The following is a 15790-nucleotide window of genomic DNA, read 5'->3' on the forward strand; positions in this document are numbered from 1 at the left end:
AATGGGATTAGCCACCCGGACAAGGGAAAGGTCATACTTGACATTTCCACTGGAAATTCTAATGCAAATAGACCTCTGATACTCATGACATTTTTTCACACACGGTCTAACAGCCATACATATGTAAAAGGAAAATGATAAAATGTGATGACTAATTTATGTAAATCTCATAAAGGCAATAAGACCGAGGCCTGAGCACATAGAAACATTAGTCAGGCGAAGGAACACATGATTGTATTCCCCTTTTATTTGCTACCATTTTAAATTGGTTTATTTTGATAGGGTTATTATTTGTTTAGCTTTCAAAAAGTCTTCAGTGCCTGTGAATGGAGTACAGGACATAGAGCCCTTGCTCACAGTGATCCCTCGGCCTTATTTGGAATGGTTTTGGTTATTGCCATGAGGATGGGAGCTGAGCAAGGCAGAGAGGCTCTCTAGGAAGCCAGGGATTTTTACAGCCTAACTCAGGCTTGAATATTTACACACTGAGAAATCCTGGCTGAAAAACCAATTTTTGGAATTAGATCCCAGTGCAATTCAAGTAGGATACTTACAACATAAAGATTACATGGAAAACAGTTCTACAGAGAAGCTTTTCTCACCTCAAGGAGCCTTAACAACAGCATTGCAACATATTCTCACACTTACAGCTGTTTCCACCGTATATCTTGATAAGCAAATTTCCTTATCTGTTGTGTTCTGAGTTCACCAAATTAGACAAAAATAGAGTGCTTTGGTTAATCTACTCAAAGAAGAAAATTAAAGCTATCAGGCTGAACGACAGCAGAGCGGCTGGAAACGTTGGTTGTCGAGCTTTTGTTGTTTTACACACTCAGCAAACCTGTGGTCAGCAGAGCTCTGAGGTATCTGCAGGTCCCCCAGTACAGACAGGAAAATAAGTCAAAGCTAAATATAAACTAAGTAGAGAAGACCCAATTCTCTCAGCATCTTATTCAAAGTTTTGCTTTCAACACAACCAGGAGTGGTTTTTACCCCACTTCCCATCGTCGCCCATTTTATTTCAGTATGTCTGTTTCTGCATTCTGTATTATTCCAAAGGACAGCGCCTCATTTTCTTCAGCTGGGGGGTTGAGGAAAACATTTATTAAACTCCTCAAAGCTTGTTTATTTTTCTTAAGCCTAATTACCTGCCCGCAATGACTTAATTTTGTTTATTACGGGTTTTAAAATGACAAGTTCATCTGCCACCGGAAAGCAGCGCTGCTTTAGCGACAATGAAAGGCCGCAGTCCTGCAAGCACTTATGCATATGCTTCACGTTTTGCATGTAAATAGTCCCATTGACTAAATCCCCGTTCTTTGAAAGGGAAGAAAAGGCTGAAAGGCAATCATTGTTTTCCCAGGCAAACAGCGCTGGAGAAGAAAGGAACAAGTTAGGAATATAGAAAATTAACTCATTTCCCATCGCCCACCACATGCACGCATATCCTGAAACTCCTGAATTTACTTCAAGTATCTGAAGTCTCTTCTGTATGCAGCTCAGTTTTTCGGTGTCTTAATGCTTTGTTAGTTTTCCAAGGCAATTTCTTTAGGCAAATCTAACACAAGAAAACTTTTAAAAGATAATTCAAGAGAAAGCATTATGAGCAAGCAAAGACCACCTCTGATATTCAACCTCCTCTCTAAGTATAAAAAAAAAGAGGGGAGGAATTCAAAAAAGTCTAGGAAGGAAAAATGTATTCAGGCACTGTAGAAATTTAATAATTAAATGCACTCTTCCCCTGAGCTTCCCAGTTAGCTCCATCCCCCTTTCATCCGAGTTGGATAATAGCAGGTGTATTGCTTCAAGTTAAAGTCACCCTAGGCTAGACATGGCTGGACTGATCATAGAATCACAGAATGGCTTGGTTCAGAAAGAATCATGTAATTTCAACCCTCTGCCATGGGCAGGGACACCTTCCACTATCTCAGGTTGCTCAGAGCCCCATCCAACCCTGCCTTGGACACTTCCAGGGCTGGGGCATCCACAGCTTCTCTGGGCATCCTGTTCCAGGGCCTCGCCACCCTCACCGGGGGGAATTTCTTCCTTGTGTCCAATCTAAACCCACCCTCTTTCAGCTTGCAACCATTCCCCCTTGTCCTGTCATGTGCTGGGAATGGTCTCAGACCTGGTACCATCTTAGAGGATAAAAAATCTCCTGGGTTCCCTCTCTGACCGAGGAAGAGGAGCAACTCACAGCCCTGACCTGAAGCCTCCCCACACAAAAAAGAATGGAAAAGATCAAGCATTTGTTTTTTTCCTGTCTGTGCCCTACAGCAGTGCTGAGGTGCATTTGAGACCCTGATGCTGGGGCACAGCCTGAGAGCCCCGTGCTGCAGCCCAGCACAGCGTCCCACCAGGGGCAGTCTGCGGGCAAAGAGGGGTGGGAATCTGAAATCAACATTTCTGAGGGACCGTGGGCAGCTCATTAACAGCAGCACTGACATCAGCAAGTGGAAATAGTCCCGTTACAAACACACACACACAGAGACACTTGGGTTCCTACGCCAAAAACCAGATCTGCTTCTTTGCCTCAGACCGGCTCATGTTTTTTCCACTTGATAAAGAGTCATGAGTTACTCTGAAGTATCTTCTGTCACAGACTTCTTTCAAACCTGACTGAGTAGCTATCATACCACCATCACTGAACCTACATGAGAGACTGGGCAAGTGGAAAGAATTAAAATAAATTCGCTAATATAAATTTTCCTATAGCTGTTCTTCATCAATTCTCATTAAAAAGAAAAAAAAAGTATCCTTTCCTGCACAAATTAAAACCTATATAAAAACAAATTAGGCTGGAACTACTGCTTTGAGGTTCCTTACAACCTAAAATATTCTAAGATGTAAATTCCTTATCACAGCAATAACTTTGGCACAGGGAAGAAGACAGAGCAGCAGTCATTGCTGTGTTTACAACCAACAGATATGGGGACAGATATGGGTTCAATTAACACAGCCTGTGTTAATTGAAGAGTTCTTGTAGCCTGGAGAGCTACAGCTGATACAACCTGTGCCTCTCAGGTGCCCTCAAGCTACCACCTGACAAATGTTCCAAGCAGTGCATCTGAATCTATACAAATATTTCAGTGTTTCTTGCTGCCCAAAGATAACACTTCTTCAGTGGCTAAAATAGGGGCACGAGGGAAAAAAAAAAGCATGGAATTCATTAGGAATCATAAGCAAACTCTTCCTCACAGAGAAGTCCTGTGACATCTAACAGTGGTGAAAGCAACAGGCTTGTGGAACAGATTGCTGTGAGAGCCAGGAGAAGCCAGGTGAAGGTACCTGCTGTGGTGCTGGCCACTAGGCTGGACACCATTCCTCACTGGGCCCGGGATTCCAGCAGCTGGAGCCCAGGCAGGCAGGGAACAGAGCTCCCCAGCTGCCTTCCTGACACTGAACGTGCCCCATTCACACCACAGACATTCCTGGGATTTGCCAGATGAAGGGGTGGCCTTGACAGAATTAAAAGCTGCTGATGAATCTGTGAGGCCAAGAGAGCTGATGCATATTTTTTTTTTAAAGGTTACTATTCAAGGAAGCAGTGTAGTGCACAGCAGTAACAAAAGGATTGTGGCAACCAGCAAATTATTCCCTGGAGAAACTTCCTCCAAAATTGGGTAGTGACAGAATCCAATCAGGGTAAAAAAAAAAAAAAACCCAAACCCAGACAAAAAAACCCACCAGACCCAAACACAAAGAATAAAATTCATGCAGAACAAGGATCTTTCTCCTTTCCTGGACTGGAAACCAGATGTACTTACTTTTTAAAAATTTATTATTTTTTTTATTTTGCCAGACTGCCTAAGACTAAGCTGTCTTGAACACTGAAAACCTGACTCAAAAAATACCCCAAAAAACAGCTTTCTTGATTTTAGCTTACAGATTATTGAATAACCCACAGGCCAGCAGCTTCTGTCCTGCTATTTCTAAGTCAGTCCAGATCAAGCTGGATGGGGAAGGGAAAGGCAGGTTTGGGCTTTGTTTGATTTGGTTTTAGGCTAAAGCTCAAGGCCCGTTTATTTAGGAAAGAGACTGCCACCCCCCAATGCAATGCATTTTATGTTCAATAGAAAATAATCATAGAAAATAATAGAAGAGCATATTATCCCTATGCCAAGTATAATGCACACTCAGTTCTAGGTTTCGGTGTTAAAATTTCTCAAGAGAGAATTTTCTTCTTCTGTTTTACTACATTTTACAGAATTTCCTTTACTTTCCATAAATACCAACTTTTTTGTCTACAGGTAACCAAGATTCCCCTTTCTAAAGGGGACTCTTAGTTACCTGTAGACAAAACCTGAAACTTAGTTACCTGCAGAGCTGCTTTTTGGAAAAGGATCAGTTATTTCCTCCAGGGCCTGAGAGCCTCTCCCTGAAATAACTCCTCCATCCACCCCATGAGTAAAACACTGAGCTCAACGCCAGCTGGAAGTTTTGAGGGCAGGTTTCAGCTCACCTGCCTGAGCAGCCAGGCACAAAAACCCCGTAGGAGAGGGACAAGGAGCAGTTTTGCCCCTTTGCCTCCGCCAGGGATCCAAGGGCTTGGAAAGGAGCGCACGGCGGTTCGCATCAGTGCGCGAGCTGAATATAAAACCCAAAGCAAAACACGATTTGTTTTTCAGTTTATTAAAGGAAATGTTTTCATATAATTAATCATGGTCCGCGAGGCCGCTTTATCCAACGCCGTCCCTCCCTACCCCCGCCATCCCACATGGAGCCTTAGCCGGACTAAAATTTTGCAAAGCCTTGCATTGTTCTCCCTGACACCGGATCAGCGGACACAAAAAAGCAACTGCCAGCTCAAAAGCAATCCGGCGATAGAGCCTGGTGCTATCTAATCAAGGGCAAAAGGTCACTTCCGAACAACTGGGCAATAAAAGATTATTTCCAGCCGCAGAACAGAAAGGCCCAGTGGTGGATGCTTGAAAGAGGGGGGTGGAAGGAGGGCAAAAGGGCTCCCGTCTGTGGGAGGAAGTGCATTGAATAAAGCCAGCAGACGGGAACCATCTGGCTTTGTGCGTGGTCTGTTCTTCAGAGGAGAGAGAAAGCCCCCTCAGCGGGGCCAGTGACTCCATGCAATGATTCAAACTTTTCTTCTCTTTTTTTTCCCCCCTCTTTCTCTCCCCCATCAATTTTAAAGCAGCTTTCCCAGGCACCAAAAAATTGGATACGGAAACTTTCCTAACGGGTGGATGGACGCGTCTTATCAAGGGCGAGCTGCAAGATGGAGCCCATGTTTTAATTTGGCCATGAGAGATGGCTCTTATCAGGGAGTGAGGACTGTGGATGACCAGACAGGGCTTTTTTGGTTTGTTTTGTTTGTTTTTAAGGATGGCTTAAAGAAGAAGCCTCCCAGGGACCCAGCAGACTCAAATTCCCAACCCATCCAGTACACTGGGTTTTTTGGTGGCATTTTTGAGCAACAAATGACATTTCCAGCAGCATCACCTTTATTATGTATACTTCATGCATTTCCCCCTTTCCTCTCTCTCCCCACTTGTTATATGGCCTCACTTGAATGAAAGCAAGAAAATAAAAGGGCCAGATTACATTCAGTCCAGTTGCCATGGCCTGTGGGAGGGCAGAATTGCAAACACTTCAGTACAAATGGTACAATCCCTCCTCCCTCCCCTCGGCCCTGCAGTTGTCCTCCATGTCCTCACTTTCCCTCGCTCCGCGGTTCGCACCGGAGGCCTTTGGCACTCGGCGGCGAGGAGCTGAATCTATTCAAGCGCCCAGACACCTCCTCCGTTCAGCAGTGAATTAACTTTAAGCATGCAAATCACACTAATCCAGAATTCACAGGAGAGGAAGTCAGGAGGGTTCCCAGTGGTCTGGGAAATATTTTTCCTTTCGGGAAGGGAAGGGGAGGGGGGGTCATTGCACTCTTGTTTAGAGCTCGCTGCAGGTCACTCTGGCTCATCTCAAAGAAAGTTTAGTTCAGAGGCTCAGCTTGACATTCATTGGTTTCTAAATCGGAACCTCTTGAGCGATTGTCCCAGCAATCCCAGGGATTGGGGCCTGAGCAAATAGCCCCCGACTAATTCTGCTGTAGTAGGGGGGAAACGAAGCAGTTAAATGTCCAGTTTATCAACAGAAAACAACAACTGAGCCTTTGTCCTAACAGGGTGCAGGAGGAAACCGTTTTGCAAGGCTCATCTGCATGAGAAACCCGGGCAGCTGGGAAACACCGACAAACGGCCTGGAGGGAGATCCACGCACACACTGGAGGAGAAAAATATTCCATACATCGGCCTTCTGTACTGCCACCTTCAAAAAGGAAGCACAACTCGAGAATTCTGAGTAAGTCAGACACAGCTTGACAATTGAGGGGCTTTGTTTTAAATGGGGGGAAAGAAAACCAACAGCAAAAAAAAAAAAAAAAAACCACAAAGCAAAAGTTTAAATTGAGAACCTACACAGCAGGTCCTCTGCCACAGCCTGTTTGTTAGAGAATGAAAAAAAAACCACTACCAACAGCAAGGTGACCAAATGGCCAAGGCAACAGCTCTGGTATTTATTCTCTACAGCTCTGCAAGCTGAGGCAGTGCAAAGATACCAGTGTTGCTACTATAGTCTCACCAGATGCAGAAATGCAGGATGCAGTTTGGGAATGCAAAGCCAAAAACTAAAACCACAGAGTAGAAATGGACCTACTATAAAGTGTGTTAAAAAACCCCAATGTCATTCCTCCTGCTCCTCACTTTTTTTCTTTTTTTTTTTTTTTTGCCACTCAGTACTGACCTATTCTGTTTTCTTAGCTAAGGGTTTCTTGGCAGTCACAGGCATTTTTCTCTAAGGATTTTTAGACACCCAGAAGTGGTTGGAAAAGCACAAGTAAAGGACTTGCCCACCACATTCCCTGTCTCTCTGAGAGCTGAGCAAAAAGCCTTGCCCTGTTACTGCCCAGGGTTGAGGTCTAGAACCCATAGAGCAGACATGGAAACTGCATTCCACTTCCTCATCAAACCCAGTGGGAAAACAGCTTGAAGGTGCAGGGGAAAAAATCCCAAATGTAAAGCAGGTGAGCCCCAGGTTAAGGCAGCTGCTGCTTTAACAGCCACTTTCAACACTTGAGAAAGTGAAACCACTTAGTGGAACAACAAAGCTATGTGCAAGGAGGAGGGGATGGCTGAGAAAATGTGTCCCTGGAACAGACCCTTTAGGGACAGGCCAAGGCGAGATGATGATGAGGTTATCACCATGAAGATCACAGCCCCAAACTGCAAGGTCACAACCTGCAGGAACTTTGACAAAGCTTTTAAAGAGAAGCAAATCCAGCCTTTCCTGGAGTGCCCCAAAAGAGAAACCCATCCAAAGGGACACTTCCATGGCCCAGCAGTACAATATTCACATTCCAGCCACAATGGAGCCAAACAGATTCACTGCAGTGGGGGCAGCTCCTACTCCCACATAGCAAGATTAAAAACCTGGAGACTCACAGTTGTTTCAGAGCTCCATTGGCATTCTTTGAGGCCAGAGCATGCCCTATGCTGAGCAGCCACCCTGCTTTCCACTCCACTTAGCATTAATTACAAGCCTCTTTCTTGGATAGCTTGGCAGCTTTGTGGTTCAAGGGGGAAAGGGGGGAAAAAATAAATCTCATCCTATTAAATGTAGCCCAGCGACCAAAAGACTCTGAAAGATAGGAAACCCTTCTCAGCGTGAACAAGCAGCAGAACTGCACTTTTAGATACAGGTTTTAATTGCAAGTGGCATTTCCCAGCTACCCTGCTCCTGAGGCCACCTCAATGAGGGCCAGGAGTGCTACCAGACAGTTAATACCCTCAAACAGACAGTTTCCCATTCCCAGCCACAAACAGGGCTTTAAACATAGCCCATTTGTATCACAAAAGGCAGCCAAAGCCCCTGTCCTTGCAGGAGCCTTAGCTCTAGTTAGGCACCCAACAAAGACTAAGTTGGTAAGAACCTCCATTTGGTCTCTCTGGCTGACTCAAACCCAGCATTTTGCTGGAAGCAGATTCTGTAATGCTCATATCAAGCCCTTGTAGCTCGATCACAGATCACAGGCCAATTTTAGCCAATATCCTTAGCACAAACTCACCAAATCCACTGGAGCTCCAGAAGGGAGGCAGGAGAACAGCACAGCTCTCCTGTCATAAACCCTTATGGGTTTAAGGCTGCAGGTCTTGGGGCAAGCCTGAAGGAGATCAAGGCCAGACTGTGACCTGCCTCAAGAGGAGCAGGCCTGCTTAATACCCCTCTGTATAACCAAAGGCTCTCGTCCTGGGTGTCCCTTCAGCTGTGGGGAGTTTGGGCCTTCTAACTCTGTAGAGCATCCCAGGTGCTCTCAAGGGGCAGAAAGGAGTTTGCCACTAGCTGAGTAGCTCAGAGCTTTCCAGGCAGGTTTTTCCATTTAACCCTGAATTTACAAACCCTGGAGCATTGGTCTGCCACATTCTCAGCATCCTAACTGGCTTAGCCAACAACTCACATTGCCAGTGTCTTGCTGATGTGGGATCCTTTAGGCTTGTAACCTAAGGGGAATACATGCCAGCAATCTACTGTGCAGATGAGGCAAGCAATTGCTATTCCTTACATCCAGTTGTAAATCAAAGGGTTTCCTGCCTAAGTCTAGATAAGAATATAACCCCCAGGCTATGGACCACCTGACAGCACCGAATCCTTTTGTTAGGAAAATAATTGCAGATGAGTCAGTACTTTCTCCTGCTCTCCTTTGCCAGGTAGCATCTCCCCTGGATGGCTGGACTGAGCTGAGGCTTCAGCAGAAACTTGGAGCTGAGACTCCTTAAACAAGAAATTTCTTCTGGGGTCTGACTTTATAGGCCATCCCTGCATTTCCAGCACAGGAGGGCAACAGAGACAGAGCCACCTCCATCACATCCTGGTGAGATCTGGCTCCTTCACTTGGGAAAGTGCTTAACTCCAGGTTTTGCTGAGCCTGACAGCCTTTAGCCTCCAGCCCTTGCCAAGGCCCATGGCAGTCCTGTTGTGCTTGAACAACTTGACTGCTTTGAACTCAAGCTGATGGCAAAAGAAGGATGCAGGGAATTTTAAAAAGCATTTTCCATTCTGACTCTGATGTATTACTGTACAACCTTTTCCAACTCCTCCATTGCTTTGTGGCTGCTGTCACTCACACTTTGCCTGCCTCACTGCTGCCCTTTCTGCCCAGCCAGTGGGCTCGCTCCGTGGGATGCTTCCCACCAGCACTGCAGGCACAAATCCCAGAACTCTGATGTCACGTCTTGTAACCCATCAAAAAGTTCCTTGTTTGAAACAGGGAGATGGGATGAGGTCATCAGGAGCTGTAACCATTCTCTGTCTTTGGCACACCACCTCCTTATCTGGGAGGCATTGCAGGGAGTGCATTGTAAAGGTTACATAAAATCAAAACAGAATTGTCAGGTGTTCCTCTCCCCAACATTTGTTTTGGCAAATTTACATCCCCTGAGAAACATGAGGGAGGCATCGTTTTCCCCAGCAGAACATCACGTAGGAGCAGGGCTGACACAAAGAACATTCTGCCCAAGGGTGCTGGGGAGGCCTTAGAGGCAGGAGGGGAAAACCTTTGGTGTACACTGAGTGCATGTGCAAATACCCCCACGTGTCCCTCTGCCCACAGAGTGCAGGAGGAGGAGGAAAGGATTATCCATCATACAGCTCCTGTCATGGGAGACATTTCCATTGTTGTTTTACAAGATTATATAACTGCATTGTCCATAAGCACAGGAGAGCCAGAAAAACTCTTTGTGTTGGCATCTCATGGAAGCACTGCTGCAGACTCACAGGTGGCAAGGATAGTGGGCACATATCTTGTTCATTCAGATCTCCTCCATCTTCCTAAATTATCTGCAAGGAACTGGAGAAAGGGGGAAAGAACACAATCTCCTAACAAACCTACCAGTGAGGCAGTTTTACAGCTTGGCTCCAAGCCTCTGCTCAGAATCTCTTCCTCCTGTTTTTCAGAGTTCATTGAGGATGAGCAACAGAGGGCATGGGCATCCTTCCATCTGCTCCTGCTCTGGAGCAGAGATACATCCATAATGTTGCAACTCTGCAATCTTTCTCTCCTTCTGGGATGGTTTCAATGGTAAGATTTACAGCCTAAAAGATATCACCGAAGTCATGGCAGTAAGAGGGGCAGCTACAACAGGAAGGAGGAGGAACAGGAGTATTTTACTGAGTCTAAGCCTTGCAGATGGTGAAAACAAGAAGCAAAAGCCATGCTCACAGTTAAAGCAAATGAAAATCTGCAATCCCCACGGGAAACTCAGAAACACAGGTATGAAATGCAGAACTGCTTCTTTTGTTCATTTGCTTTTTAATACTTTGGTTACATGTTCAAATGCAATACACAGACGGAGTGCAGGGACTGAATTTCCTGTGCTGCTGGATACAGCCCATTTTTGGTTCATAGCCCTGCATCCACATCTGCAGTTCCAGTAGTCACCTACAGTGATGTGCCTTCAGGCAGGGAGGTAAGGAAGAAGAGCACCTCTAGCACAGAGAGGCACAAGCATCCCAATTCAGACACTGTCCATCTGCCCTAAACCATTTTTTGATAACTTTTGATAACATTGCAAGAGCATCTCTTTGCATCTTCTTGGTAGGCATCCACAGCCCTCCATTAGCAAGATAAGATTAAACAACAGCCACTTCTATCTTTATGTGGTAAAACAAGCTTCTGTATTTAAGATAAACTTTACAGGACAGGTGGTAGCCTAGAATGGAATATCCTCAAGAAAACATTTAACTATCCTACATAAACGTCAACAAGGTATGAGTAGAGCGCACCCAATAAAGGAGATAGAGGCTACAATAAAAAGGGGCCCTAAATCAAAGGGCAGGTTCACACCAGCAAACACTCACACACACCGGGCCGACTGGAACAGGGCCCTCAGCACTGCTGGCAGCCCAGCAGCTGTTCTGGTGTGGCTTCCCCTGCCTTTGCTTGGAGGTTTGACCCACACCATCACCTTGATGGGGTTGTGGCCGGGACCGCATCCACAAAACTGCACCTGCGGGTTCTGTATTGGGAGCTCGGTGTGGACTTCTACCTTTATCAGCTCTTAAAAAAAAAAAAAAAAAAAAAAAAAAAAAAAAAAGGGGGGGTGGACGGGGGGACGCAGAGCAAACATTATCTATTGTTAATTACCTGTAAAGTAGGGCTTTTGCCACTTCCCCAGTTTCTAAGAGCTCTGAAGTGAAACCTGAAAGAAGCCACCCATTGTTTCCAATTGTGCAAGAGCCAGGAGCAAATAGGGCTCAAATTGCAGCTCTGAAAGGCAGCAGGAAATTGGCAGCCCGGTAATCTGCTCCCCACCATTCAGGGGAACAAAGGCGACATTCCTCCTCAAGTAGTCACCATTAGAAACCCAAGGCTGATCTATTTAGTAAGGCCCACAGAATAAATCTGTGGAAATAAAGAGTTTTAATTAGAAGGCCATAGGATATGGCTCTAGTTTCCAGCCCCTCAAGTAACATGTATTATTTAGACCCTTACCTCGTTTCCCACATAACCAAACGCTGACACCCAGACATCAGCACCGCTGCCACTAAAAAAAACACCCCAAGAACTAATAAAGGTGGAAACTTTCATTACAGGTGGATCATACCACACAGTGTGCTGTACCAAGCACATTTCAAATTGGTCCCTGGTTTGGGATTGCATATTTCCCCCCTAGAGTATTAACAATCCTTCTAAGCCACCGCATCCGTGGCATGTTTTAAATGTTCTCCAGAAAGTGCTACAGTTTCCAGCAGGATGGGTTTTTTCTCCTCTCTCCCATCCATCCATCTGCACAGAATGACTCAGTAATTAAACACTGCTGGTCAAAGGCTCCTGGCTGTGCCAGCGCCTCACAGCGTGGCTCCACACAGCCCTCCAGCCCCAGTTTTCCCAGGAGCCAAAGAACAGTTTCCTTCAGAGCTGTTTTATCGGGCACAGTTAATTTGAAAGAATTTAAGTCCAAGTGCAAAATGCTCTGAGATACTTTGCAATTTTTGCCACCTGAACAGATAAAGTTGTCCCAGCCCCAGTGGGTTAGAACTGTCAGGAGGGAGAGCAGATGAGGTTCAATTTTCTAGGGATGTTATCTGCACCAGGCAGCAGTGATGGATGACTCGGGAACTACCATGGCAAGTGCTCCTGCTCCAGTACAAGGCAAGGGATGGAAAGTGGGGATACAAGAGCACAGGCCCTAGAACTCCAGGTTTGAGAGCCCGTACAAAAATCTCTGTGGAGACTCCAGAATGGCACCTTCTATCTCTACCACTTGCTCCAGAGAGACCTTTGGCTACTTAACACAGCAGAACTGGTGCATTTTCAACTCTAACAATATTTCCTCACACACTCTTGGCAGATCAGTAAATTCGAGCCCAGGTACAGCCAAAGTTCACCAAAGTTCATACCTGGAGCTGAATTTCAGAACAAAAATTCATGACATCCAACTATCCTGTATTTCCCACTCTGACTAACCAGGTTTATCCTCACGTTGAATTGGATGAGATACAGGACATGTAAAAGTGTATGAAATCAAAAAGTTTCTCAGTGACAGCACAGGTGCTCCTGTAGTCATAGCACATTCCATCCAGAAGAACTTTGCATGCCATGTAGAAAAATGAACAAGTGGACAATTATTCCCTAAAAAGAAGGGGTCAGGTAAATGAGACTGGATTTAGATAAGACTTGGGTATAAAAAGAAGGTACTGTGCAATCTCCAAATATCTGGGTTAGAGAAAAGCTCCAGCACTTCCCCCTTCCTTTCAGGCAATAGTTTATTCATTTTCATCTGGAAGTGTGCTACTCATAGTGTACAGGTCCAAAAACAACTGATCAGACATCACAGAAGAAATGAAGCTTTGGAGAGAACATTCATCAGGCCAGGTAAATTATCCCTTCCTCCTGACTGGAGTGTGGAAGAGGAATCTTCCTGCAAGAACTCTCAGGTGGTTTGGAAATGGAAGCTTGTGCCAGAAAACAGGAGGTTTCACTTAAAATAGTCATTAAGAAGTTAATCAGTTATGTAATTTCAGCCTGTTTAGGGAGCTCCAGCTACTTCTCACAGTCACTGTATCCCACAAACTAAGAACATCCTAACATTTATGAGCACTGGGCATTCCTAAGGCAGTGCAGGCACTGTCTCCCGGCCAGCTCATTCACTGGTGTAAATCCATCAGCTCCATTGAGAAGAAATATTCCCTGGAATAAACCCGCTCATACTCTGGCAGCGACCCTGCGGGGTCAGGCAGGATGTCCCATTGTGCTCCTTCTTGCACAAACACAATGGGGTTCAGCCCCTGGGGGCAGAGCCTCTGTCAGGCTGTTTGTGCCTCCTGACATCGTGTTCTGCAGGATGTTTGTTTTCAGGTCGGGGCACCCAACCAACGTGGAGACAAAGGTTCACAAAACAGGGCGTGCTTACAAGGCCAGAGCCATGGCCATCAGGCACACCTTTCTCCAAGGACTGACCAAATGGATGCTTCTCTGCTCCAAATTAAAGAGCTACCACACTTACAAGCTAATTTTGGAATATGTACTTGTTCTAGAAGCACACTGTTTCTCTTATAATACTGCCCCATGCATCTACCAGAAATATTGAAAAATCCAGGTGAATTTCTGGCTCTTTTTTGGTTATTCAGTAAGACTAGTGTCTCACCCATACACACTTAAACTAAAAAGCCAAGCCATGTGTGATTTGCAGGAAGACTTTCCCAAATTTGTATTTATTGGTAAGTAAATGAGGCAGTATCTCAGGACAGCTTCACCAGGAGGAGCAGGACTGGCAGCTCCTGGGAAAACCAACTGCGCTGCACCCCTTTATCAGAAATATAAACCAGGCTGTAAATATCACTCTGGAGGTCACAAGGTTTTTGAGCAGATCCTTCCAGTGATCTTTTTGAGCAGCTCCTTACCACAGGCTCCTCATGGCTGGGGAGGTCATGCCAAGGGAAGAAGCCATGCCTTGGCTCCTCCCACCAACCACAGGAAGGTGAAAGACAACCACAGGCAAGAACTACAAATGATAAGAGCTGCCCCAAAAGCAAACTGCCCTGCAAATGAAGGGTCATCAGAACAAGACCTGTGCAGCCCCATGTGCTGTGTAAGGCTGCTAAATCCAGCTTTATGACAGCAGAACAGAATTTTATTCCAGGGTGGTTTTTTTTAAGCACCACCATGACTGACACAAATGCTCCAGCTGGAAGAAGGCCAACAATTAATCAGGATTCCTTAGAATTTGGAGGCAATTTTAGCAGAACAAGAAATGCAGAAGTATCAGTGAGTCCTGAACATTCCTCCAGGACAAAAATCTATTACTTCATATAAGTCCATTAAAACACTTCTTTAATCCCTCTTAACAGATTTGCTTTATCACAGACAGAGGAGCTAATCCTCTCCCACCTGTCTTTATGATATGGAGCCATAAATAAGAGCAAGTACTTTTCATTTGCTAGGCATTATCCCCCCTTGGATAGTGCCCTCACCCACCCCAGCATTGGTGTACTGGAGCCATCTTTATAGAAACACCTCAACTCTGAGGGCAAATTCCCACCCCAGCCATGGATTCCTCCAGCACGGAACATGGAAACTTTATCTACCCACTGTTTTTATTGCTAAATTACTGTCTCCTAAACTCATCTCTCTTATCATGAGTTTTGAGACACTAAGCAAAGCAAGAATTCCAGCTTGCTGGACTTTCATTTTTCCTTCAGCCCAGACCTTACATGTCCGAGGAGGCCTTTGCTGTTGGAAGCAGATGGCAGCCTCAGCCAAATCCATCACCCATGCAATTAGGTCAGTAGGTCAGCTGAACTTACTGCCTAATTACACCATCATTTTACACAGAGTTCTCTTGGCTTCTCAAAACAGGATCTCAGAAATATTAGGAAAAAAAGGTAATTGTTATGAGCTACATTGCAATAGGCCCTGACAGTCTGGTGCTCTGCAAACATGGAGGAGTCACCTCAAACAGGCTGCTGATAAATGTGGAGTTGAAGGACTGAAATGTGCACTTCAGTGCCCTCATTGCTGGAAACCCCCTCAGCAACCCCCCTTCCAACAGGACACAGCATCCTTGGATGGCCATTCCACTGTGGAAAGTGGAACAGACACAGTGGCTGACCACTTGGGGCATATTTAAAGTCACCTGTGCTGTTTCAGGCTGTGGAGGCTTCACAGCTTCACTTCCTCCAGCCACCAGCTTGCTCCCTTCTCTTTCAGCTGGAAAGACATTCATGTGCTCTGACCCAACCCTGCATGGTTCTACACCACAAAACTGCCTGAAGGAATCCCCAGTCACCTCCATGGCACAGTAGCAATGACCTTACATTCCAGAGTAGCCAGGAGCGAGCTCAGACATATTTGTGTCACAGCTGAGACAGCCACACACACGGAGTAGCACCACACAATTTCAGAAGGCTCTAAGCATTCACCCATACACAGTAACGCCTTACCTCATCAGAAGGCCTCTGGTGTCTGCCCATACACAGTAAGACCCTGTCTCTTCAGAAGGCTGCAAGTATCTGCCCTTCCTGTCCCTCAGCCCAGCCTTTTATCCCCTCCTGTTGATGCCCTGCACCTGTGTGCCCTCTGCTCCCTTTGCTGGTTGGGCAGTGCCCTGGGCTCTCGTTACCTTCAATAGCATTCACCTGTCCTGCACAGCTGTGGCCAATTAGGGGTGAGGCTCAGCTGCAGCCCCACTCCCAATCACCACAAACTGTGTGCCCACATATTTATATGTTAAATACAAAGCATACAGCATCTAACCCAAGAGAAAACCCCATTATTCTCATTTTTCTA

Source organism: Zonotrichia leucophrys, chromosome 4 (assembly GCF_028769735.1).
Source record: "Zonotrichia leucophrys gambelii isolate GWCS_2022_RI chromosome 4, RI_Zleu_2.0, whole genome shotgun sequence".
Taxonomy (NCBI): Eukaryota; Metazoa; Chordata; class Aves; order Passeriformes; family Passerellidae; genus Zonotrichia; species Zonotrichia leucophrys.